At 45.6% G+C, this 23,425-nt stretch overlaps 1 protein-coding gene across 1 annotated transcript in view; it reads right to left on the bottom strand.

The window, feature by feature from the left end:
• GFOD2 (Gfo/Idh/MocA-like oxidoreductase domain containing 2) overlaps nt 1-14,810 on the bottom strand; it is a 36,956-nt gene extending 22,146 nt beyond the window's left edge. The window contains exon 1 of the mRNA XM_067553127.1: nt 14,628-14,810. The gene's annotated coding sequence lies outside the window, so the exon portion shown is untranslated. The remainder of the gene's footprint in view (nt 1-14,627) is intronic.
• Between the last annotated feature and the right edge of the window lie 8,615 nt (nt 14,811-23,425).

The following is a 23,425-nucleotide window of genomic DNA, read 5'->3' as shown; positions in this document are numbered from 1 at the left end:
AATGTTTCATATTTTCCTGCTACTGTATATATGGGAATAAACACTTGGTAAGATTCATAATCCTCTGAAAAATTGTTTTCTGACAGCACAGTGAGGAAAGTATGGACAACACATCTCTAAGGACTCAGTTACTGTATACGGTAAGTAACTTCCCTTTCTGAATGACTTTGTATAGGCCACTCAGAAGCGTGGCATACCAAAGGCTAAACATCATTCTTGAAATACCTTCATGTGCTCATTCCACTGATGGTGACTCCAAGCAGTGATGGAGTTTGGAGCAGTTAATGAACAGTGATTGAAGGACAGCTTTGTCAAATGCAGCATTGGATCTAAAGGCTTTCGTTAAGGCTTAGTGTCAAGTGAACGTGACCAAGTAGCAGTCTTACAAATGTCTGATATTGATAACTTTCACAGTGATGGTACTGACACAGCTTGTGCTCTGGCAGAGTCTGTTCTGATCATGGATGGTGGGTTTAGCTGGGCTACCTCACAGCACATTCTAACGCAGTCAGAAATCCAGCTATATAGTCTCTGCAATGAAACTCCTCATCCTTTCCACAACAGAGACAGAGCTTGGAGACATTCTAAATGGTTTTGTTCTACGTAAGTAGGAGGCCAAGCCTACCCTCACATCCAAGGCAGGCAACACTGTCTCTAATTTGGATGCGTGAGGGTTTGGAAAGAATAGGGTATATAGGTTGATTGAGATGGAATTCTGTCACTACTTTGGGAAGGAATATAGGACGCCTTCTCACTGATATTTATGTGGATGGAATACTGTATACATTGAGTCAGCCATTAGCATTCGAATCTCTCCTACACTTCTGGCTAAGTTATTACTAGCAAAAATGTCATTTTCATTTATAGGTGTAGCAGAGAAGAAGCGGACATGGGTTCGAAGGGTGGTCCCATCAGGACTGCAAACATTAGGTTTAAGTCCTATGGGGGAATCTGTTCTGATATGTGGGAATACTTCAATGAGGCCTTTCATTAATCTTGTCACAGTCAGGTATGCACTTCTACCAGTATGTGGTGGGCTGAGATCAACACTAAGTGTATCTTGACAGAGCTCATGGACAGGTCTTCCTTTTGAGTTTGAGTAAGTAAGGGAGACTGCAGTTCCAGGTGAATATGCAGGTCTGTCAGTGCTGAGTGGTGCCGTGCAAGACAACGCAGACAGATGCACGGGAACTAGGTTTTGTTGGGGCAGCATGGCAATCTTTGACACAGTGATGGTGCTTTATCCCAATCAGTTCTCTGGTGCCAAGAGAATTACTGTCTGGGCAGCTGAAGTAGTCAGTGCTTAGCGTGAGCGTGGTGCTATACTCCTTTCCGAAGTTGTGGTTTTTGGTATGTGGTTCTTCAGTGCCATATGGCTGGAACTAGCTCAAGACAGAACACCAGCGGGGACTGTTCAGGGCCACGAAATCTCAGATGACGTTTGGTGCCATGGGATGGTTTTCCTCTTAGAGGAAGCTGTGGTGGTCAACCTGCTCGAGACTTCAGTCTGTCTGAGGACGATGCTATCATAGTCATGATTCAAATCAGAATTCTCAAAAGCAAAACTGCCTGAACTCATGGTCTTCAGCTCTGAAGGTCCCTGTACAGGGGAGTGGGAGATTTAGTGAGCTCAGTTCAGAAGCGAGTCTCACTTAGGTTATTACGAAGACCTGACAGCAGGCCTTCCTGTCCTTCCTGCCTTGGGAGCTGAAGAACGGGCAAATCGCAGTTATTAGGGATCTGTGACTCTCCCAGAAAATACAGGTGTCCGTCCAAAGTTGGGATAACTCCCTTGCATGAGTGGCAATGTTTAAATTTGAGCAAACCAGATGACACCATATCAAACGGGTGAGTTCTAACAACTAAAGGTTGCAACAGGCAACCAAACTACTAAATTACTAACTCTACTGTAAAACTATTGGCTATCACTATTACAGGGGCTGGTGATCTCTCAGCTTGTTGGGCTCCATCTCTAAGCCATGAGAGGAACTGAGCAGTGGCAAGTGTGCCTCACCCTTACATCCTCATAGCGGAGCATGAGCACCAAAAAGTGTATCCACACTTTACAAATACTGCTTGTCAATAAGATTCCAATGCATACAGACAATTACATGAAGGGGAAGCGAGATTATTTCAGTACCTGGAACAGCAGGATGTGCAGCATAGCAACCTACACTTTTTATATGAAAGTAGATGGGAAGGCTGTTATTGCATATGGTTCAGATTTTCAAAGGAGCCCTCCCACTGACCCCCAAAAAACTATGACATTGATTCCATATGGAGTAGGAGAAGAATATAAAAAAATATCACTGTTTGAATTCTTTTTTGGGAGGGAAGGGGTGGAATACATGTCACTCTTTGTTAACCTTTTTTTGGCAAATCATAAGTATGTTTCAAAGTTGACAAATCAAAGAGCAATATAGTGCTTTAAGGCTCACTTTTTATCTCTAAGTTCCTCATCAATGCAACTCAAATTATTTTTGAATTTTAATATATTAAGGATGTACTTTATTACATTTTGTTTGCCAGCTCTTCCCATGCAATGTCAGCTTTGCCTAGCCTTACGCTTCAGAGCTGTTATGGATTGCAGGTCAGGATTTTAAGTGAAATAGCTATGACAGATATCTTCGTTTTCTTGTTTGGTCACTTTGGACATTAGCTACTGTATGGAGAAATGTGCTCGGTGGTGCAAAAGTTGTTCTTTTGTATTAGCCACATATTAAGATTGGCTATCAGCACACATAGTATATTATTCTCTGGCTAATCACACTGAAATGAAGTTTTGTCATCACCCCCTGTTCAGTGCAGACATGAGGCTGCTGAAAGACACACACTATGTTGCAATGCCATCAAAAAGTAGGGAAACAATCATTAGACAGACAGTGTGATAACATTGCTTCCCGAATACCTGGCAGAACTTGGGGATTGGTTGAGGATGAACTGATTAAAGCTTAATCCAGACAAGATGGACATGATGCTACAAGAAGAGGAGTAACTCTAGAATGAAATTATATCAATCACTCCTTTTTCATAGAATGACATTTTCATCTGCTTAGAAGCTAAGCAAGTGAAAACAGGTAAGGAGTTATAAAATTTGAAGTAAAGCTGTTTTGTTTACCTTTCTTGCAAGACATGTATTTTTGGAAGTTAAATCTGTAAAGTAAAGGACCTGATGGAGGAACTCATCTGTCATTTTTCCCCTATTTGCCATCATTTGACTCCAACATGGAGACACATCCAAAGCTGCACAGTACTGAAGAAACTCTCCCTTTCAACCAGACATATTTGAAGAGAGAGATAAAGTGACTAAAATATACTCTGGAAAACATGCAGAGCCCCAGGGTCTGAGGATGCTGCCTGATGGAAAGAAAACAAGTCACAGGTAGCATTATTATTAGTCATTCTTTTAACACTGGCTATTTTGAGAATTACAAAGTTGAAGATTTTGGCCACTAACAATTGCCTTTGGCCTTGGTTATGTTTTCTATGAAAGACAGACATTCCTGAGACATTTTTATTCACAAACGGTGAAATTCAAAGCAGTACTAGAATATGTTCTAAATGATAGCGCTAGAGTTTCTGCTATTCTCTCAAAACTACTCTGCTTAATTTGAAAAATGAGCCATTCAAGAGGGGCACTGTTGGCAAAGAGCCCTTTAATTTTTTATTAGACAACTTATTAAAAGCCGGGAAGGGGTGTTCACTACATTTAAGAGGACAGCTTAATGCCATGGAAGTTTTGATCACAAGATATAATTCTATGAATTAAAATCACCTACAAATTTTACAGTAATGAAATGTGCAGAGAACAATAGATTTCATTAAACTATCACATGTATATACTTCAAGCTTGAACAAAGACAGAGAAACAGCTTGAACAGAACCATGCAGCATATGCTTGTGCGAACTGCTCTGAGGGAACAGTCACTGGCATACAATACCCCTATGCCAATTTCATTTGTTCCATTTCCAAACGATACCTTCAGGTTTGGCTGCATGATTAATTACAGGTGGTTTTGGATATACTGCTCTACATTCTACGCTAATATCACACACATGCACAAAATAACCCAAACAAAACTCCACAGCATCGGTTAAAGAAAAAGCGATGCAGCACATTCCCAAGTTGTTCTCCCTGAGCCAGAACTTATTACATAACATTTGCTTGGTGTCAATTTACTCCTTATTCTGTAATCGTGGATACTTCCCTGATTAAATGCTGTTAATTGTTGCTGACCCAAAATGAGGAAATATTTAATTTACCCTCAAGGGTAAAAGTGCAGTATTGTTCTCTGACAATTCTGCTCGTGTTTAAAATCTTTATCACAAGGGAACTAAATAGTTTTTGGTAGGATGATTTCAATAGCAAGAGTAAATTTTACTACATCTTCTGCACCTTCCCACTCACAAATATTTTGTTTTTAAATAACTACATCTTTCTGGCCAAGGCTTGTCAGCATCAATACGCAAGTAAAGCATAGTTAAATCATTATGAATTTGTCGGTTGTCAAATTTAATTTGAGTACCACAGCCATATGTGAAAGCAAACAGGGGTGCAGTGATCTTGGATATCCATTCTCCTTTGATTCATTCTGAGGCACGGGGCTAAGTATTGGGTCATTTTTAAAAGGCATCTTGCAATTTCTTTTTTCCAAGCAAAGCAGTAGATTTGGATGTACCTATCCAAGTATCTAGCAGCACATTTTACGAAGAATAAACCAATAATGGGGTAGACCAGCAGCAAAGGAGAGAGAAGTATTTGGGAAGAGCTGCTGAGCCAGTGCAGACAAAAGTCTTAATACTCTCTGATTTCGACCATTTCTGTAAAAACACAAAAATACTTAAAACTAAAGGAGAGCCTTTGTTTAAGCCTAAGCCTAAACAGTGTACGACATATTGCAGCAAACAACTTTTTCCTCCCATCTCTGGAGCAAGACTGTTCTACCCTCAACTTTTGGAGTCACTCTACGCTAGAATGGATGGCCCCACACTAAAATGGAAATAAATTAGAACTTTATCAACTAAAATTAGTCCTTGGAGGAAAGACTGATTAAGACAGAAGAATAGTCAGATAAAGTCCAGCACAATGAGAACAAGCAGTCAGACCTTTTTAACTAATGGAGTGGTATTAAAATATTTCTGATTGTTTTTTGTACTGCAGTAGCACCTAGAGGCCAAACCCCCATTGTACAGGGCACTGTAAAAAAATCTGCTTTGTAACTGCCCAGTTCTGTGGTCTTAAATAATATTTTCCTTTTAAATGTTTCTCTCTCCTGTTGCGTGAAACAACACAGGGAGAAACAACTACAGCCCTGAATCCTGCAAAGACTTATGCACATGCTTAACTTCAAGCAAATTTAGCACATGCTAATTCTTTACAAGATTGCAATCTAACTGATAATGCAAAGGAAACCATGAAACTTAATTTACACAAAATGCTGTAAAATGCACAAACTAAAAACAATTTTCCCCTTCTAATCTTTCAGAATGTAAGATTTAATTATAGTAGATTTTCTTTTAAGGAGGAAGAATTATTTAAGTGGACAGAGTTCCTGTAAATGTTAAGTCACGCTTGATGAAATTTCATTCTGCTGCTACTCATGCTAAATCATGAATGGTCATTCAACATTGAACTGCGAACAACAAATCACTGAGTCACAGATAAAATGTTAGTTTACGTATCTTTTGGCTACATTAACAGGTTTCTTCATAACTATTGTAACCCTAGGATGTGAGTAGGACCTGTGATACTTAACGTTATTTGCATTTAAATTGTAAAAAACAATAAAAAGAAAATTAAAATAGCTTACTCTGCCTTAAACAAGTAATCCATCAGAACAATCAACAGCTCCCTAAATCCTCCTTACCCTTCCTCTTCTCCAAAGTCTGGGAAAACATACTGACCATGACCTTGTAGCATGCCCCGAAGGTCAGACTTGGGCTTTGCTGGTGTAGCGGGGTAGTAGGTAAAGCAAGTTTCAGGGCCTCTCTATAGAAAGCTATAGGGAAACTAACTATACACAAGATACTGTCAAACACACAAAAGCTGAAAAGCAGAGATTCCCCCCTACACACACACACTTCTACAGTTACTAGTCATATCAAAGATTACTGTAACAAGTAAACATTTTATATGAAAAAGTGCTATTTCTAAACTGAAGGTGTACCTGTAAATATTTGCTTTTCCCCTCCCTACACCAGTTTGGTAATAGCTGTGACATTATATATAGCATAATACTTATCCCTTTTCAAATATTAACAAACCCTCACAATCCCCCTGTGAGGCAACTATTGCTCCATTTTACAAGTCGGAAAAACTAAGGAGATGTGAAATGACTTGCCAAAGGTCAACTGGGTGAGTCAGTACACAGATCCTGTGCTGTGTTCAGACCACACCTCTTCATGGTGTGCGCTGAGCCTTCAGGTGTAGCAAACATCACTCTGGGAGACTTCTGTGCAAAAAACACACACACACACACACAGTTGGGCGGGGGGGGGGGAGGGAGAAAAAGCTTCTTGGGCACCCTGAACACCCATTTTTCCTACTACAGTTCAGCATCCAGCATGTTAGCTTATTTATTTCTGCTGACACTCCACTGCCTTGAACAAAAGGTTACCTTTAGCAATATCATACAGAAATTGAATTTCAGACTTTTTGCACGTGTACAACTCAAAGCCTTTTTAAAAAAAGTTACATTTGCAAGGCCCTCAAAAAGAGGCAAGGCATTTGAGGTAGGTTTTTTTGGTTTTATTTTGCTTTTTAATGAATTTAGTGCAGGTGAAATGTGTCAGATTAATACAATGGAGACCAAAATCTTGTGTCTATACACAAAATTTATAGCTCATAGATAAAAATCAGCAAAAGGGCATACTTCACACATACACAATCCCCTCCCCCTTCCTGCAATTTGTTCAACCTATCTTTATCTTAGTCTGATGGAGGAAAGAAAATTTAATTTCTGGTGCTGATTCAATACTTCACCTCTCTACAAAGGGGCCAATTAGTGCCAATTGTCAAGGTGAGTTGTGTGTTTACTTTTCCCCAACGTTTATTTGCATTTATTTCACACAGGTCAAGCAGCTGGACAGAAACAATTTTCAGTAACCTCCAACCTGGACATAGGGATTTTTTTTTAAAGTTTAATATACTATAAACTATAGTATATGAATCGTCAGTTACTGTGTATTTGTGTAGCATTTATACTAAAGACTGATGTTTACAACAACTTTGTACTGCTGTCTGAACAGTATATACTGTGTCGCCTCCAACACACTGCATTACACTGCTGACTGACTGACTGTATTGGTTCCAAGGGAACCATTACATTCTATTTGCTCAATAATCTGCACTTTAAAAGAATGTTTGCCAATATTTCAATAGGCAAATATTACCCCAGACAGTTGTGAAAGTCTGAATGTAGGTACCCATAGAACCTTTTGTTATGCTTAGACACGCCAATATTACAATTTCTGTGAATTACTGCAGATATTACAAGGAGAATCTGAGAGGAAGGGAGGCAGACATCAAGAAAAGTTTGAAAAAACACATTATTTGACACTCAGGAGAAAAAAAATATGACCAAAACTGAAAGAGGCAATTCATTCTCTGAAAGTTGAATAAGGGGTTCAAATCCATCAAGTAATCAGGGGAGGCCGCTCATAAGGAAAAATAATCCACTTTGTCTGTGTAAAAAAAAAGGCAAAATGGATTAGGAATTTGTATACAGCTATGTCCTGAAATGACCACCTCTCAAATACTAATGGCAGTCCTTTCAGATCAGGGGAAAGGTATACTAGCTGCATAAAGGGTGAAGCTTGCATTTCCATTGCCCTTGCTTTACCTGTTCTACAGATAAGAGAGTCATCGGTCTCCAAGCCTGTTAGACTGGCACTTTTCATCAGCATGGAATTTCACATATAGAAATCATTCAAACATAAAGGTTAAGCTATCGGGCATAGGATGTGTTTTGTACAGCCAAATACAAAGTTATACCTCTAGGAACACAAGCCATACCTACAGAATGGGGGACTATATCCCAGAAAGAACTGACTCTGAAAAGGTTCTAGAGGTGACAATGGGCAAACAACTGAACATGAGCTCCCAGTGCTATGCTGTGGCAAAAAAAATTAATGTGATCTTTAGACGTATAAAAAGAGTAGCGAGTAGAAATATGAAGGTTATTTTACCTCTGCCTGTGGTATTGGTGAGTCAGATATCGGAATACTGCGTCTAGTTATGCTGTCCCACATTTAAAAAGAACGTTGAAAATTCGAGAGGGTGCAGAAAAGACAAAAATGATTCATGGATTGGTGAAAACGGCTTAAAGCGAGAGATTTAAAGAGCTTAATCTATTTTTAGCTCATAGAATATTAGAGTTGGAAGGGACCTAAGGAGGTCATCTAGTCCAACTCCCTGCTCAAAGCAGGACTAACCTCAGCTAAATCATCCCAGCCAGGGCTTTGTCAAGCCGCAGCTTAAAAACCTCTAAAGATGGAGATTCCACCACCTCCCTAGGTAACCCATTCCAGTGCTTCACCACCCTCCTAGTGAAAAACTTTTTCCTAATATCCAGCCTAGACCTCCCCTACTGCAACTTGAGACCATTGCTCCTTGTTCTATCATCAACCACCATTGAGAACAGCCTAGCTCCATCCTACCCTTTCAGGTAGTTAAAGGCTGCTAACAAATCCCCCCTCATTCTTTCTTTTCTGCAGAACTGCTGCCTAGCCCATTGGTCCCCAGTCCATAGCTGTGCATGGGATGCTTTCGTCCTAAATGCAGGACTCTGCACTTGTCCTTGTTCAACCTCATCAGATTTCTTTTGGACCAGTCTTCCAATTTTTCTAGGTCAATCTGTATCCTAACTTTACCTTCCAGGATATCTACCACTCCCCCTAGCTTCGTGTCATCTGCAAATCTTCTGAGGGTGCAATCTACCCCATCCTCCAGATCATCAATGAAGATGTTGAACAAAACTGGCCCCAGGACCGACCCCCCTGGGGAACTCCGCTTATTACCGGCTGCCAGCTAGACATGGAACCACTGATCACTACCCGTTGAGCCCGATGATCTAGCCAGCTCTCTATCCATTTTATAGTCCATTCATCCAACCCATACTTCTTTAACTTGCTGACAAGAATACTGTGAGAGACTGTATCAAAAGCTTTGCTAAAGTCAAGGTATATCACATCCACCGCTTTCTCCACATCCACAGAGCCAGTCACCTCTTCATAGAAGACAATCAGTTTGGTCAGGCATGACTTGCCCTTGGTGAATCCATGTTGACTGTTCCTACTCACCTTCCTCTCTTCCAAGTGCCTTAAAATGGATTCCTTGAGGACCTGCTCCATGATTTTTCCTGGGATTAAGCTGAGGCTGAGCGGTCTGTAGTTCCCTGGATCCTCTTTCTTCCCTTTCTAGAAGATGGGCACTATATTTGCCTTTTTCCAATCATCAGGGTCCTCCCCCAATTGCCACGAGCTTTCAAAGCTAATAGTCAATGGCTCTGAAATCATATCAGCCAACTCCCTCAGCACCCTTGGGTGCATTGCATCCGGCCTCATGGACTTGTATATGTCCAATCTTTCTAAATAGTCTTGGACCTGTTCCTTCAGCACTGCGGGATGTTCACCTCCTTCCCATTCTGTGCTGCCCAGTGCAGTAGTCTGGGAGCTGACCTTTTCCGTGAAGACAGAGGCAAAAGAGGCATTGAGTACCTCAGCTTTCTCCACATCCTCCGTCACTAGGTTACCTCCCCCATTCTGTAAGGGGCCCACACTTTCCCTAATCTTCCTCTTGTTGGTAACATACCTGTAGAAACCCTTCTTGTTCCCCTTCACATCCCTTGCTAGCTGCAACTCCAATTGCGCTTTAGCCTTCCTGATTTCATTCCTGCATGTTCGAGCAGTATTTTTATAAAACTCCCTAGTCATCTGACCAAGCTTCCACTTCTTGTGAGCTTCTTTCTTGTGTTTAAGTTCACCAAAGACTTCTTTGTTAAGCCAAGCTAGGCGCCTACCATATTTGCTATTCTTTCTGCACATCGGGATGGTTTGTTCCTGCGTCCTCAATAAGGTTTCTTTAAAATACAGCCAGCTCTTTTGGATTCCTTTCCCCCTCATATTAGCCTTCCAGGGGATCCTGCCCATCAGCTCCCTGAGGGAATCAAAGTCTGCTTTTCTGAAGTCCATGGTCCGTATCCTGCTGTTCTCCTTTCTTCCTTTTGTCAGGATCCTGAACTCGACCATCTCATGGTCACTGCTGCTTAGGTTGCCACCCACTTCTACTTCCCCTACCAAATCTTCCATTTTTGTGAGCAGCAGGTCAAGAGGAGCACGGCCCCTAGTTGGTTGCTCCAGCACTTGCACCAGGAAGTTGTCCGCAACACTCTCCAAAAACTTCCTGGATTGTCTGTGCTTTGCTGTATTGCTCTTCCAGCAGATGTCAGGGTGATTGAATTCCCCATGAGAACCAGGTCCTGTGAACTGGAAACTTTCCCTAGTTGACTGAAGAAAGCCTCATCTACCTCATCCTCCTGGTCTGGTGGTCTATAACAGACACCCACCACGACATCACCCTTATTGTTGTTGCTTCTAAGCTTAACCCAGAGACTCTCAATTGGCTTATCTTCAGTTTCATACTGGAGCTCAGAGCAATCATAGTGCTCTCTTACATACAGTGCAACTCTTCCACCCTTTCGCCCCTGCCTGTCCTTCCTGAACAGCTTATACTCATCCATGATAGTGCTCCAATCGTTTGTGTTACCCCACCCCAAGTCTCAGTTATTCCAATCACATCATAGTTCCTTGAGTGTGCCAGGACTTCCAATTCCTCCTGCTAGTTTCCCAGGCTTCTTGCGTTTGTGTATAGGCACTTGAGATAACTGGCCGATTGCCCTACTTTCTCAGTGCAATTCAGTAGGCCTCCCCTGTTGCAACGTTCTCCTTCTGCTTCCTTGTGGTGTCCTACTTCCCCACTTACCCTCAGGCTTAGGTCCCCATCCCCCATTGAACCTAGTTTAAAGCCCTCCTCACTAGGTTAGCCAGTTTGTCTGTGAAGATACTCTTCCCTCTCTTCGTTAGGTGAATCCTGTCTCTTCCTAGTAATCCTTCTTCCTGGAACAACATCCCATGGTCAAAGAATCCAAAGCCCTCTCTCCAACACCACCTGGGTAACCATGCGTTTACTTTCACAACGCGACGGTCCCTACTGGGCCTTTTCCTTCAACAGGGAGGATGGACGAGAACACCACTTGTGCCTCAAACTCCTTTATCCTTCTTCCCAGAGCCACATAGTCTGCAGTGATCCACTCAATGTCATTCTTGGCAGTGTCATTGGTGCCCATATGGAGAAGTAGGAAGGGGTAGCAGTCTGAGGGCTTGATAAGTCTCAGCAGTCTCTCAGTCATATCTTGAATCCTAGCTCCAGGCAAGCAGCACACTTCTCTAATTTCCCAGTCTGGACGGCAGATGGATGACTCTGTCCCCCTTAGGAGAGAGTCCCCGACCACCACCACCCTTCTCTTCCTCTTGGGAGTGGTGGTCATGGAACCCCCATCCCTAGGACAATGCATCCCATGCCTTCTGATCAACAGGGTCTCCTTCTGATCCATTCCCTCAGATAAGTCTTCCAAATCGTCCTCCACCATAGTACTTGTGCAGAGAGCCTGAAAATAATTTCTTACCTGTTCAAAAAGAACAAGAGGTGACTTGATTACAGTGTGTAACTACCTTCACCGGGAGAAAATATCAGATACAAATAATAGTAATGGGGGACATCAAAGCAGCTCACCAGATAGCATTTAATTACAGAAAGGGAAACTACAGAATAACAAGGAGATTAGTTAAACAGAAATTAAAAGGTACAGTGCCAAAAGTGAAATCCTTTCAAGCTGCGTGGAAACTTTTTAAAGACACCATAATAAAGGCTCAATTTAAATGTATGCCCCAAATTAAAAAACATAGTAAGAGGACCTAAAGTGCCACCATGACTAAACAACAAAGTTAAAGAAGCAGTTAAAGGCAAAAAAGGCATCCTTTAAAAAGTGGAAGTTAAATCCTATTAAGGAAAATGTAAAGGAGCATAAATACTACCTAGTGAAATGTAAAAAGATAATTAGGAAGGCCAAAAAAGAATTTGAAGAACAACTAGCCAAAGACTCCAAAAGTAACAGCAAAAAAATTGGTTAGAGTTAGGGTTAGCTTGGAAAAGAGACGACTAAGGGGGGATATGATAGAGGTCTATACAATCATGACTGGTGTGGAGAAAGGAAATAAGCAAGTGTTATTTACTCCTTATAACAAAAAACTAAGGGTCACCAAAAGAAATTAATAGGCAGCAAGTTTAAAATGAACAAAAGGAAGTACTTCTTCACACAATGCACAGTCCACCTGCGGAACTCCTTGCCAGAGGATGTTGTGAAAGCCAAGACTATAACAGGGCTCAAAAAAGAACTAGATAAGTTCATGGAGGTAGGTCCATGAATGGCTATTAGCCAGGATAGGCAGGAATTGTGGTTTGCCAGAGGCTGAGAATGGCCAATGGGATGGATCACTTGATGATTATCTGTTCTATTCATTCCCTTTGAAACACCTGGCATCAGCCACTGTCGGCAGACAGGATACTGGGGTAGATGGACTATTGGTCTGACCCAGTATGGCCATTCTTATATATTCTTTACAGCAGTGGCTTTATGCCAACGTAACTTGCATCAACCTAAGTTTGTAGTGTAGATATGGTCTTAGACTGCATCTATAGCCGAGATCCGAATCATTGGACTGCTTTGACAGAATGGTTTTAAGCACAAACTGTTCACTGGAACTACACTAGCCATGCTGACTTGTATTCTGAACCCTGAAGCTTTGTCCTGTGTCCCTACTAGTGCTGCTCTGAACTAGTTCAGTTACAGTTCCCTCTGTATACCTATCCCACAGAATCCTGCATAGCTCCCAGTCTCAGATTCTGAAAGGCTCTGATACACTGTGGGACAATAGAAGGAGGACTATCTGAACAGTTTCAGTACATTTCCCACTGGCAATATACACATGCAGGCTGAATTGGTTCAGACTAAATCAGGTTTGCTTTCAGCTGAGCTAAAGAGGCAACAAGCAGCTAGTCAAAGTTCAGGGCCCTGGGGATGTTCCAGTTGAAAGTAGAAATTGATGGGAGTCTGGTATTTTCTTTGATGCAATCTTGTTTATTTACAAGGAATGGATAAAGACCTGTGTCTCTGAATGCAGAAGGAACCAGGAACAAAAGGAGCAGTTTCTAAGCTTACAGCCCACAAGCCACTTTAGCCAACACTAGACCCAAACTCTTTCTAGCTTTATCCAGAGTCAAACTTTGCTCACAGGCTCCTGATTGGCTTTCTTGCCTGGTCTCTCCCTCTTTTTGTTCTTGTGGGTTCTCAATTTGTGTGTGTGATCGCTCTTCCCACACAAACACACCCCTATCCAACACAACAGTTAGTCAAAAGCTCCTGGGTGGTTTCACATATACCTTTGGTTTTAGGTATAGCTTATGCTTACAGTTATGTTAACTGAACAGTGAGTTCACACCTATCAACCTCAATGGGGTCAAGATTTCACCCAGCTCACAACAGTACTGATCCAAATGAGTTTTAGCACTTTTACATGTAGATCCAAGGGATGTTACAAGTTTGCTAGGGGGCACCACATAGCTCTTGCAACAGTATATTTCTCTTGTGTAGAAAAGGCCTTTGATCTCAAAGTATATTACAAATAATCTACTTTACAGAGTGCTCCTGAGTTGGTATTAACCCCATTTTACCAACAAGGATATTGACACTTGCCTAAAGTCACACAGGAAATATGTGGCAGAACCACTAACAGAGCCTACATTTCCAAACACACAGTCCTGTGCTTTAACTGAAAGGAACATATTGAATGATGGTACATCAAGACTATCCATTATTCCAAGAGCAGACATGTAGTACTTCAGACCTTGTCCCCCATCTGCTTCTGTGCATGTTCTCCTAGCATAGCAAATTCTTACATATTTCACTACAGAGCTCATGAGCTCTTTTCTCATGGGCAGATGGGAAAAGAAAAGAGGCAGCATGAGGGACAGGCAAGTCCAGACTAGTGTATTCACCACTAAAAGATCACATTTGTCTACCACTACCACACACTGACTGCAGAGATCCAGTCTACTGCAGGGACAAACTAGAGCACACAACATGTAACTGGGGGCGACGAACACCACCTTTTCCGGGCCATCGCTGTGTGACTTTCTAGTCTGTTTCTATGGGCAGTGATGCCATCCGACAGGCCAGGCCCAGCTGCAGTAACACCTGAGCAGGAGGGAAAGGGCAGGCTTGAAACATGCGCAGGCTTTAAAGGTCATCGTGGCCTTACTGCCCAAAGCTCCGTCCACTACAGGCAGGAATTGAATGTCACATCCCCGCTGCCCGGGGCTGGAATCGCGGGGCCTGCAATGGATCCTGGACAATGATGGGGCCCGGAGTGGGGCTGAGCAGGGCACGAGAAGACACGCACAACCCGTCCACTCAGCCACGGGGCTGGGGGAGCACCCCACAGCACACCCCCCTACGTCCCCTGGCTCCTCCCATAACACCCTCCGCCCCACGCGTGAGCGGCCCCGTCACCTGCGGGCGGGAGGCGGCACCTGGCACCGGGCTGGGGATAGCGAAGTCCAGCGGCCCCGCCTCGCGCCCGGGCGCATCCTCCGGGGCAGGGCGGGAAGACGACGGAGGCGAGGGGCGCGCGCACAGCCGCGGCCCCTCCTGACAGCACACGGCGCAGCGCGCGCCAACTATGCTCCACTCCGCCCGCCGGCCGCGCCGTCTGCTCTCTCGCCTCTGCCCACCCTGATCCCCGACTCCCCTCCCTGCCGGCAGACCGTGCGCATGCGCGGAGGGGTGGGGCTCTTCTAGGCCTTAAAGGAGCCGCCTCTCATTTCAATCGCAGCCCCTGTGCTAGACGAAAGGAGAGGGAGCCCGTGCGCGGGTTAGAGTAGGACCCACAATAAAAGAGTGGGGACCCACAGACCCAGAGCCAGAGCGTGGCAGCAGCACAGCCTCTCGCCCCGCCGTGCGCAGAGAGCACAGTGACCTCCCCCGCACAGCCCGCAGCCAGGGGCACGTAGCCCCCCAAGCCCTTGTGGAGCCCCTGCCCGGCGCTGACTCCCGGGACCATGCCGCCCACCCCTGCTCCAGCCGGCGCTGACCCCAGGGCGGGACCATGCCCTGTGCCCATCTCTGCCCTGCCTGTTGCTGACAACAGGGGCTGCCCCCCACACATCCTGCTTCACCCCCGACACGCACACAACTTGCCTCAGCACCCTCCCCCGCACACACCCCATCTCAGTGTCTGCCTCACACACACACACACACAAACAGCACCTCAGTGACCTCCTCAGCACCCCCTCAATACCCTGCCTCACCACCCTCTTCTCCACATCCACCTCACTGCCCCCACACACCACCTCACCCCCACATCCCACCTCAGCACCTCCCTCACACAGCCCCACCGCACACCTTGCCTCAGCATCACACTGACCATCTTGGAGTCATAGTTCTCTGAAATCATCTGCTCAATGTGCAGTGGCAGTCAAAAGAGCTAACAATGTTAGGAAAGGGAGAGATAATAAAGAGAGAAAATATCACAATGACACTATATAAATCTATGGTATGCCCACAACTTGAATGCTGTTCTAGTCGCCCCAACTCAAAAAAAGATGTATCAGAACAGGAAAAAGCACAGAGAAGGGCAACAAAAATTATGAGGGGTATGGAACATCTTCCACATGAAGACAGATTAAAAAGACTGGTCAGCCTGGAAAAGATATGACTAAGGGGGGATATGATAGAGGTCTATAAAATCATGAATGGGGCAAAGAACACACGTGACATAACACACAAACCAGGGGACACCCAATGAAATTAACAGGCAGATGGTTTAAAACAAACAAAAGGAAGTATTTCTTCACATAACGCAGTCAACCTGTGGAACTCATTTCTAGGACATGTTGTGAAGGCCATCCTCATCTGTTGAGCCACCAGATCCTTAATGAATGAAACTTCACCTCTCCATCTCTGAGAAGAATGATCAAAAATTGTTGTGGTGGAACCCAATAGGGCTATGAAGACCAGGGCTGCCAGTCTCTTCAGTAGCTGGGATCTGGTAATATATCTGTGGGAGGAGGAGCAAAAGAATAATGTCTCTTGATTCTTCCTCTAAAGAAGGACCCACTCTCGGATCTGTTATGGATCTCACTGGAGACAGCAATGGAATATCAAATAAAGGGTGAGAAAGATCTGCCTGAATATCCTGCAAGAGTCTAAGGAGGAGACATAGAAGAGTCTGGAGGAAGACTAACAATCTCCTCAGCTCTTCTCTTTTCAGATGATAATGAAGCAGATCATAGAACTGAGGAAGACTGTCTCATCCTCACTGCCAGGTTTCTGTCAGCTGGATCTGAGGAACTCTCAGATACAGGTAGGTGGACATCAGCCATCGTGTAAACATTGTCTTCAGATCCAAGGACAGTCCTGGAATAGGATCAGAGGACAGAACCAGTGCCACAGGCTTACAAAGTATCAGAACTATGGAAATAGTCAGCTGCACAACACTGGACTTTGAATTAGAACCTGGAATCAATTTGGATTCAAACTTGGAATCATAGAGACTGTTAGAATCAGACAGATCTGATATGTCTGATGTGCAGGATCTGGCATTACTAATGGCAGCTGTCTTCTCCTTCAGCTTATTCTTTGGAACCAATACAGTCAGAACTGACATGGCTTTAGGTTCCTCAGCAGGCTCTTGGTCCTTTTCTATGAACAGTGCCTTTGAATCTTGACAGTTTTAGCCAAAAGATTGGAAACCAGCACCGACAAAGATCCCGACGATTTGGAACTCTTAGCCTTGTGAGTAGAAGTCACCAGAGCTGAATCAGGCCTTTTAGTTTTCAGAGGTGATGATCCTCTGGAACTAGATAATTTAGCAATCAGACCTTCCTTAAGCAGCAGCAGTTGAAGTCTGTTTTGCCTCTCCTTGCATGCTCTGAGAGTGAAAGTTCGGCCAATAAAACACCCAGATGGAGAGTGTCTTCCCAGGCACTTAATGCACCTCACGTGTTCGTCTAATGTAGAAAGAAAGCTGGGCACAGAGCCCATCTCTTAAAGCCCGGCTTCTGCTTCTTTTCCAGTTTCACCATAACACACAGAACCGCCTTATGAAACAATATCAAACATCTATATTCTACTATTCTCAAAACTTCCTTATACAAAAACAATACAAAGAACAACAACTATAACAAGGCACAATAACAGGAGAAAAATCCAGATCCAAAGGACCAGCGTGATTCACTTCCCTCTGGCGCAGTGGTTGAAAGGAACTGAGGTGGTAGGTGCAAAGTGCCCCCTTATATAGTCTCACCCTCTGAATGCTTGAAAACACCCAAGGCAGGTGTAGGAGAGGGCACATGTGTGCTCAAGCAGGTGCTGCTTGGAGAAGGTTCTATAGTTGGGCACCATCAAGTGGCACCATACCCATAAATGGGAATATGTAGATCCACTTGAAGAAAAATTTGGGGGCTGATGGTGTGAATGAAGGGAAGATGTGAAGGGGGAAGGACTCTGAGAGAGAGGGAAAGGGAGAGAGATAGGGTAGTTACAAAGCCGGGAGAATGAAGAAAGGTAGAATCACAGCTCCCATCTCCTGTCAGAGAACCCTGTACAGAAATGGAGGAGACGGATTGGAAGTCTCCCTCATCTTCCTCCATCTCATCCAATGAGGGGGGCACCCACAGAAAACAGTGAGGAGGCCTATGATACTGGAGGGTAGTAATCTGGAGATCAGGGTCTCGGTACTGAGAGATGTTCAGTATCCATGAGGAGCAGGGACTCTGGCTAATTCGTTAACAAGAAGTCCCTTGTATATCTAAACTCTTGTGGCACTGAGTAAGGGATTGGTACCGATGTGGTAGCCAAAGCTATGGTTGTGGACACCAACAGTACCATTGGCGGGTGTACCAAAGTTTGATGCAATGATATCTGGCACCGTTGCCAATGGTGCTGAATGCAGAGGTACCAACGCCTGGATCGAATGCGAAGGCACCAACAGCTGGGCCAAACTCGACAGTGCCCATCTCAAGTATCTATGCTTGGCCTCCTTGCTTGAAAACAGTTCTGAGGTCTTAGATTGAGGGAAGATATGATTGCTCTCTATAAATACACCAGAGAGATAGATACCAGGGAGGGAGAGGAATTATTTAAGATCAGCGCCAATGTGGATGCAAGAACTAATGAATATAAACTGGCTGTCAGGAAGCTTAGACTTGAAATTTGACACAGGTTTCTAACCATCAGAGGAGTGAAGTTCTGGAACAGCCTTCCAAGGGGAGCAGTGGGGCAAAAAACCTAGATGGCTTCAAAACTGAGCTTGATACATTTATGGAGGGGATGGTATGATGGGACAGCCTAGTTTGGCAATTGACTGATCTTTGATTACTAGTGGTAAATATGCCAATGGCCTGTGAAGGGATGTTTGATGGGGTGGGTTCTAAGTTATTACAGAGAATTCTTTCCTGGGTGTCTGGCTGGTGAGTCTTGCCCACATGCTCAGGGTTTAACTGACCACCATATTTGGGGTCGGGAAGGAATTTTCCCCCAGGGCAGATTGGCAAAGGCTCTGGGGGGTTTTCGCCTTCATCTGTAGCATGGGGCATGGCTCACTTGCTGGTGGATTCTCTGTACCTTAAAATCTTTAAATCATTGCTAGTATATAGAATATAGATATTCAGGCTAACTGCAAAGCTTGGATCGAGAGGCGCATGCACATCTGAAGTGGAGCACCCATAGGGACACAATTTGAAGAAGTTCAAGTGCTGCGTGGAGCTGGAGTTGGATGAGTTCCGCTCTGTGCCCTTCATCAATGGGATCCTCTTCTGCAAGGCACGGCTGCTGGATGCGGGGAGCTTCAGCTGGGAGTCCTCCCCATGAGTGCCTCTTCCCTCCTTGCACCTTCGATAGTGCCCCGCCCCCCATGGCTCCACTCACCCATCCATCACTGCATCCCTCATTTCAAGTGTGTTGTCTCTCATTGTGAGGGCCAATGTCCCTTAGTCCAGATCTCGGGCTTCCCACAGCCATGATCATTTTTCCACACTAATCTTGTTCTGGTTCCTGTTCACCCTCCAGTTCAATTCAGCCTTGGAGAGAGTGCAGGGGAAAGGGCTGCACCTCCTGGGCTCCCTCCCTGCCCCCTGCCTCCTGGCCTTTACTGTGCCCTGCAGCAAACCAGCCTGTGCTCCTTCAGGCTGCCAGCACCACCATGTGGTGAGGGCAGCACTGCCCACTTGGGAAACAGACTGGCCTGCTCATGGTTAACAAACAGCTCCCCTCTGCCAGAAGCGAGGGATGATGGGACATTGCTGGGACACCAACTGGGTCTCGGGGCAAACATTAATTTATTTCAGTGTATAAAATACCTGCTCACCCAACCCTCTAGGCCCAATGGATTAAAATAGAGCCCCACACTCAGAAGGGATCAGTATCACTTGGGAAACATCTCCTCATCCAGTGCAACCCAGTTCCCCCTCTCCAGCTGGGAAACCATTGCCACTGCAGTCCTTGGGCACCCTGGGGACCCCCATCCCTCTCCTTCATTGCTGCCTTTCTTTTTTCCCACTGTCAATTCCTTCCTGCTAGAGGAGGAGCTGCTGCCCCTCTTTTCTGAACTGATTGCAAACATCTAAAACCCACAGTTTTAATCAGAATTCCCCCCCACATACCCTCCCATGGACCTGTCTTCTGTACAACCTTGCCTCTAAGCCAACGCAACTGGACTAGCATTGCACTGTGTGCGCATCTTCATCTGGATCTTCAAAACCAAAATTGCCTAGAGAAGATAAATATACACAAACATCTAGGAGAAACCCTTCCTGCTTTGCTGTGTTTCTCTGCAGCAGGCAGGCGCTATGGGGAAGGCGTCTTCCATTCATCACATGTTTAAGCCTTTCCCCAGGCCTTTCCCATACCTGCCGTTATCAGGACATTCACTTTCTTTAATCTTTGTAAAGTGCGATGATGATGTGTAGAAAAGGGGCAGTGGCTCTCTAGTTTGGAGTCCTCTAGTGGCACTCGTCATGTTCTGTGTTTTGGAAGCCATCAGAACCTGACTAGAGCAGCTCAGTCTGTGCGGCTGGGTCTGGCCTGTTGTTGATAAACACACAGATGTGGTTCCTTCACATTACTGTGGTGTGGGAAGCACAAAGCACACAACAGCTGTGCAGCATTAGCGTGTTAGGCCACGTTTATTAATAGTCATCAATTAGGATTAGAAAATCATTATGTATTAAGCAACGTCCAAAGCCAACAAGCCCATGGCCATGGAGCAGGTTAATGCAGAGAACGCAGGCCTGGCAGGGCTTCTCTTCTGTATTTCGGGAAATGCAGATACTGGAGCAGGGCTGTGATCCCGTCTCTTCAGGGCTACACCCAGCTGGGCAAAGAGCACAAGGCCGCAGTTCACCTGCCATTCCCCGCAGTTGAGGTGTCCGTGTGTTACACTCCAGCCCCACTCTGGAAGGGAGAGCTGGGCAGTCAGGCCAAAATGGGTGTGGGGCAACTTCCTATCAGAGCCGGGATTGTGAGGGACTCACTTTATGTGGTGGGGAAACAAGTCCAAGTGGAAGACAGGGCCAGGGTTAACGCTCCCTCGGTGTCTGGAAAGCTAGGGTGGTTTGGAAGCTCCTCCGCCCTCAGTAGCCTCCTCCCCTTTGGGAGCATCAGCCCTGGTTCATTTTCCAAAACCCATGACTGTTCCCTCAGGTGCCCCAGCTTGTCTGACACCTGCTTGGGAGCTTTCACATGCCTGCTGCCCTCCACCCCACCCCAGCCTTCACTGTCCCCAACTCACCTCACACCTGGAGATCCTGTGTCATTGCCATCACCCACCAGCTAGCCCAGGAACGCCAGAGACGGCTAATAGGCGCTGCTCTGGAACTGACTCTGCCTAGGAGCAACACTAAGAGCCTCCAAAGGAAGCTGCCTTCCCTTTCTCCTTTCCCAGGAGGCCTCATCAGATCAACCTGGCTCTCCTTGGAAGGGGAAGGCAAAGCCAGAGGGACAAGGAGGTGCTGCACAGGAGGCAGCACAAGGTCCGCAGCGTCTTACCTCCTTTGGCACTAAGGAAACTGGGCTTCTTTAGTGACTTCACCTGAGCTCCTTCACCCACTGAGTTTGATAATTTCTGTCCTTTGCATTTTCTTCCAGTCAGCCAACCATTGGGTCTGGCTGGCGTGATCCCCATCCCGGCTGTGATTATGAGAAAAGGAAACAAATTTAAGGCATCTGGGGAACAGCTGGTCACCTGTGCGGGGCAGGCAGGAATCCTCCACTCTGTCCCAATGGGATCTTCCAACAGGCCAGGGGCACGAGGCAGGGGCTGGGCCTTTCTGGGCAACACCAGCAATTGTCCATTGCTGGAGGCAAGGCTCCAGACTAGCCTGGCCAAGAGTCAGCTCTGGCGCAGTAACTCCTTGGTTCCACCTGCACGGAGAACAGCACTCCACAGCAACGCCTGCCAGTGGTCTCCTCCTCTGTGCACCAGCCTCGTGCATGGAAACTGCCCAGCCCTGACAGCCTGCAGCCACCAACCCAGCAGGGGGTGCAATAGGCTACCTGGGATCCCAGCCCAGGGGCTCCCTTTTTGTTTTTCACCAGAATATAAAAGAGTATTTCAGTTCAAGTGAATTGATCACTGGCCTCAACACCACCTCAAAAGCATCCCACAAAATATGGTAGCTCTCTCATCTGACAGGGAAACCATCCCACTGCAGGAAACCTCACCCTCCCCTGGACACTGAAATCTATACACAATTCATAGGGCTTTATGCAGTTATCTTGCCAGCTAATCCACGCTGCTTAGTATTGCTGTCATTTCCCCCTTTCTGAACCTGGCTGCTGCTTCTACCCAACCTGCCATGCAGTCAGGAGGCTGGAGTGGTGACAAAGTAATCACTGGTATGACAACAGAGTGGGATGATGATATAGCTGCAGAAACTGGGCTGTGAAGGAGGAAGCGCTCTGGATTCTCGGATCTAAACACAAAGCTCCACCACCCCATTCCTGATCCACCCAACACGGCTCTCAGGCCTGGTCAAGAGCAGATGCAAAGCAGAAAAAATGGAAGAAGGCCATTCTGAGCCCCACCCTCATCCATTGTCTTCACTCTGTGCAATACCTTAGCCACAAACGTTTCAGGGTAGAGGAGAGTTTTCTGTTTGAGGAACACCTGAATGCAGGCCCAGAACAGTGGAAATGCTGCAGGGAGGACAGTACAGCACAGGACAGGGAAGGCAATTATGCGTCCCACTTGTATTTTCAGATGCCCCTGTGGTGGCGTCTCTCCAATCTATAGCATTTATGAATGGAACATGACACAGCATGGCACACAGCCACCCTCGTTGCTTTACCATCACCAAGTGTGCCTTGTAGATTAATTGTTGGCTGCAGCTCAAAGTTATACACTTGCACATTCATGTCCTTACCCCACTGAAAATCTGGATTGAGAACACAGAGCAAAACATGGCCTGGACAAAATTCTCCCTCTGGTTAGTCTTACTACATGGCTGGTAAGTGAGTAGGGCTGGAGGGTCGTGGCAGTTCCTTCCAGCCTCAGGCTCTATGAATCCCGCAATTCATCCCTTCCCTTCCTGAGACATGAGAAGCTCTGCACTGCCCCCGAAATGCTAGAGTGTTTGCAACTCTGCACTGATTAATCAAAATCTCATGCTTCAGGGCTTCTGCCACACACCCACAGGGGTCAGGATAGAATTCCCCCCCCTAACTGCACAATCACCCAGATGCATCCAGGGCACTGGTTTGTTTTTAACCTTCCTCTAAAGTGCCAGCTGGAACCTGGACACCAGGCAAGGGGCCCAGGCTCTGAGGAGATGCAGAGAATCCTCACTCGCAGATACTTTGCTGGTGAGGCTTCCTCACACTCAGGGTTACACTGATGGCCAGATTTGGGATGGGGAAGGAATTTCCCCCATGTCAGACTGGCAGGGCCTGTGAGTAGGTTTCGCCTTCCTCTGCAGTGTGGTGCACCTGGTGGGATCATCTAGGCAGGTCTCACCCAGCCAGTTCCCTGGCATTGCACAGCTTTGAGCATTGGTGACATCTCAGCCCCCCCCCCCGGTCTCGGTGTGCAGTTCACAGCAGTTTAGGCTCCTGAAAACTGAAATGCTAACCCAAGTTGTTAGACTTACCACAGGTAATTGGGTGAAATTCCAGGCCTGTGACACATGGCTCCCTTCTGGCTGTAAACTCTATATAGTGTCTGATTAAGTACATGGAGTAGAGGAGGGTTTGTTTCTGCAGGGGGCACCTGGGAAAGCAGCTGGACCTGTCCCCACTCAAGGGTGCCTGAACGC

The sequence above is a fragment of the Emydura macquarii genome, unplaced genomic scaffold, assembly GCF_026122565.2.
Source record: "Emydura macquarii macquarii isolate MOO-44397 ecotype Brisbane River unplaced genomic scaffold, CSIRO-AGI_Emac_v2 contig_295, whole genome shotgun sequence".
Classification (NCBI taxonomy): domain Eukaryota; kingdom Metazoa; phylum Chordata; order Testudines; family Chelidae; genus Emydura; species Emydura macquarii.
Note: the sequence above shows the minus strand (reverse complement) of the source record. Positions and strands in the feature narration are given on the sequence as shown.